The sequence below is a fragment of the Labrus bergylta genome, chromosome 8 (assembly GCF_963930695.1).
Source record: "Labrus bergylta chromosome 8, fLabBer1.1, whole genome shotgun sequence".
Lineage (NCBI taxonomy): Eukaryota > Metazoa > Chordata > Actinopteri > Labriformes > Labridae > Labrus > Labrus bergylta.
The window spans coordinates 7460885-7465503 of record NC_089202.1 but is presented as its reverse complement, the minus strand read 5'-3'; positions in this window follow the sequence as shown (position 1 = coordinate 7465503).

The following is a 4619-nucleotide window of genomic DNA, read 5'->3' as shown; positions in this document are numbered from 1 at the left end:
GGCTGTAGCTTTATACAGTTGTTGCAAATTAAAAAAAAAACAACACATTATATATGATATTATAACCGTATATATATTAGCTGTGCCTTAGGGTTATACATTAGCACCTCATTCTTACTCTGTGTTCTTATTTGTGTTGCAGAAAACAATGTAATTTACTAAATCTCCTGTTGAAAACATTTTTTAAAGTTGCGGCTTTTGTCATCCTATCTAACGTTTTTTTTAAGTTTGTCGGCAAATTTCTTAAACAAAACCTGCTCCACCTGCTCCTATACAAGATGCAGTTTGAGAACGTTTTTCCCTTTGTTTATCTTGTTTATTGTGCACAAAATGAGCCTTAATCCAACTGCAAATGCTGGCTGGGCAGATGTTAACTTCTAGAGATTGACTAAGTTTCTGACTGTCTACTCACTAAAGATCTATATTCAGAAGCGCACTGGTGAGACTGTTCGAATGAGGAAACATCAAGGGAATGGAAGTGAGAGATAAGCCTCTCCATATTTAAAGATCCACTTGTTTATTTTAGAACTCCTGCATGCTCGATTGCACACTACACACAGCACAATTGACTGCCAATTTGTAAACATCATTGCAGTTTCTGACAGATAATTCTTCATAGTAGGGAGTCTTGGATTTAGTCATATCTTTTCTAGGGCTTTTTATTTTCCCATTCTTCGCTGTATTAAGGTAAGTATGGAAAACTGTTTTTTCTTCCTATTGTGTATCTACATTTCTTCTTGTCACAGATGTATTTTTTTGCCCTACTTTATGAATAACATAGACCATCTCTTCTCTCCCCCCTAAGTGCATTTAAAGCTCTTTATCAGGTTAACATATGTGATGAAATGTCATCTATTAGTTGCTTCAAATACTGTACCTTTACCTTAACCATAACCACCTTTCTCCTGATGTATGGAACCTTTATCTGCTCTTAAATGTCAAGAATTGACATTATGTAGCTGGAAGCAATCAATAGATGATGTTAGTCTAAAGGCAAACCTTTGACTGACAAGAGGAAGTGCGCTCGCTGAGCTACACTTTAGCCTCTTAATGCATTATATCACCATGGTGGAGGCAGTGGAGATTTAAAGAGGAAGGGACTTTAGTCTACTGTCCCCGCATCTCTACATTTATTTATTTATCTTCTCTTCTTCTTTAGAGAAAATATATTACATTTGCCAAACTCAATGTGGGCTTTTATCTTCATAAACCGAGACATTTGAAACTTTTACTCTTACTTGGTCGAGATATTTCCTTTCCCTTTTTTGTACCATTTTTTTATTCTCCACACACAATGTCCCCAAGTACTGTGGACATCATTATCTCTTTTTGTCTGGGAAAGCATGGCTATTATAAGTGCTAAATGACTCACAAAAAACCCCATAAAAGCTCTAAAAACATAGTTGCACTTGATCCGAGCAATAATAACCCAAGAGACAGAGCAGAGCAATTAGAAAGGAGGGCCGGGGGAACTGAGCTCCATTTGACAAGGAGGATACTAATATGAGGATTTTAGGACCTTCCACAATCTCACATAGTTGCAGAATTAATCTACGCTCTCCGACCATGTGCAGTCAAAACCATGAAAGGCAGTTTGCTTGATTAAAGGGAGTAAACGTGACAACATTACTTCAAAGTGTTTTTGGATGTCAAATCTGCTGAAGACTTGAAAGCCTTGTATAGGCATATTGTGTCCTGCTAATGCCAAGAACACTCACTGTATATACTGCTACATTGGCGTAGGTGATCAAATTTAATCTCCTGCCAGAGGAAACTCAAAGCAGTTGTTTTTGCAAAATGATATTCATGAAAAGCAGTGAAAAACAGAGTTGCACTTGATCAGAGTAATGATGACCCTGCAGGCAGAGCAGAGCAATTAAAGGAGAGTCCAGGGGAGAGATGAGAACTATTAACAGCCACAGAGGAGCTCCTTTCCCCCTGTTTCGCTCTCTCTAGCAAAGCTATACACTGATGAAAACATTGCTGGAAATACTGGAAAAGCACTAATTACAGAAGGGGGTTGTGGGGGAGGGATGGAGGGGGAAAACGAGATGGAGATCCCCTGTGCTTCAGACACATTTCCTGTCCAATTTAATAGGTTGCATCAGTTATTTTTGATCTGCTGTTTCTTGCAGAAAATTGTTCGTTTTTACATCAAGTCATGATTCCACAGGGTTCAGTGATTGTACGCAGGCCAAGTCGAGTAAACTACACAGAAACAGGAAACTTGGCATTGATAGGACTGTGTAGGATGTTCTCAAAATGCCTCATTGTCTCTGAGATAATGACCACGGGTGCTATGTCTTCTGTGAGCTCATGTCTAATTATTTTTAATCATTGAATTTCTTGCTGCAGAGAAAATACTAATTGATAATTTTTGTGTGCCATAAAAGGATCGTTTCTAGCTTGTATGAGAAAACAAAGGGAGAGAAAGAGTCACAAGAAGAAGTTTGTGGCTTTATGTACTCAATACATGATGATACCATACCCTAACACCATGTGCCAACTTACAAGACATACACACTTTACTGATCATTAAATTACCCAAACAGCTCTGTTATCCAAAGAAACTGCTTATGATTTCTTTAATGAGCCATTCCTAATACGTAAGAAAACATAAGTATGATAAGCTTTTCTTAAAACCAGGACCTAGCTTCTATGATGTCACAGAGTTGTCCACTGTACTATGTAAACACAATGCTCATAAAGATGTGTGAAATTGTGCTTGCTAAGAATAACTGCTACTTCAAACAGGAGAGACTTTGTTATAAATGAACAATTTTATATCCTACAAGTGCATAATAAAGATTATAAATGTGCTACATTGTCATTAGCGATTTGATCCAATCAAGGCGTCTCCATTTATTTTGAAGGGTTGTGCGCCTGAAGGCAGGTTAACATAGCTCCTCAATGTTGATGGACACTGGTGTTGATGGTGAAGAAAGGATGTGATAGGGAGTGGTCTTCTGGAGCGCCCAACCTGACCATTGAAGAGATGTACAAATCCCAATAAATGACAACTGCCAACTGAGAAGGGGGTCAACAGATGATACATGTGATGGCAGTGGGGTGATTGGCTGATGAAGGCCATGAAAAAATGTGGTTTGATAATAATGATAGACTAAACACCCATGATCAGCTGATTAGAGACACAGGAAGGATGAGGGAAAGAAAGAGAAATATAACTGTATGAATAAAAAAAGATGTAAGTGGCAATGATGTTAGAAAAAAAAATGCTCCACAAAGTGTTGTATCATAATGTAAAGAACAATCCCTTACAGCTTTGAGGACAGTTTCAAAATGTCTGGCTTCGCAGAAGTATAAACTTCTTCTTGTGTCAGCAGAGTTTGCCCTGAAAGCTGCTTTCAGGTAAAAAGTGACCGTTTCCTCAGGCGTACAAAGGTCGAACTTTTCTTCCCCAGGTCAGTGCAGTTAGTTCAGAAAGCTACAGAGACTTTTATTAAATTGCCTGTGTAAGAAAGGTTACCTCAACAGGGTCAAGCATCAGCATTATTTAAAATGTCACTGATACGACGAGGACATGTTCCTGGAGTGTCTGTGTGTCAGCGAGTGTCGGCTCATGAGCCGCCATGGCAGTGCTAGTGAAGAGCTATCATGGCCTGGCCTTAAAGTCACATTTAATTGGTGAATTCCCCCAAGTAAATAAAAAAGGTGACATTTTCTCTCTGAGCCTGGACTGGAATGCTAAAAACCGATGGGCCTGGGTCGCTGAAATGTCAAGGAGGAATAATTTCCAGCACATACTCTGCCAGCTTTTGTACCTTGCCCTGGCTCTGCTCTGGGAGACTCAGAAAGGTCATCTGCACATTTGACTCATTTTCTGTCAACATTTGGCTGAGGATCAATGGCAGCTTTTCGTGATCAAAGATAAGTAGGTCAGCGCTACATTTTGTCCCGCGCTTGGCTCAGTTTACTCCTCTACTTGATATAGTGATGCATTAAGGCTTGGATGTCAGATTTCTACCTCCTTCTTGCATCATCCATAGTTAGGTGCTTCTCTCTCACACTCTCTCACATTCGCACAAACACACAAAAACACACACACACACACACACACACACACACACACACACAGAGACAGAGACTGAAAGCCCCCCTGGCACAGTAAACAACTTTAAGCACCCTGGAAAACAAACAGATAAAAGCACGCCTTTGACATGAAAACATGACAATTTCCCTCTAAGAGCCTTTCAGAGAAATAAAACCCTGAGAGAGAGGGAAAAAGGCTTTGCTTACAAGAACAGACATCATTGACTAAATCCTTGTTATTTATCATCTGGCGTAGCTCTGTGGCCGGCTTTAGGCCAATACTCAGTGAATTACCTGCTGCAACATCAAAACACTCTCATGTAACCATCCAGCCATTGTAGGCCTCAAAGCATCTTAGCAGCATAGGCAGCATATTTGTCCATTGGCTCGTAATGAAATGATTTAACACAGTAATATGTTTCCCTCTCTCCTCTCGTCCTTTTCTCTGACAGGATTTCATGGCATACAGGATAATGCTCATCATTCCAGGCTGATCAGGTTTGATGCATTCATTGACAAGGATTTGTCAGCACTGTTTTCTCTCTAAAGGAGACTTAAAATGCATAATC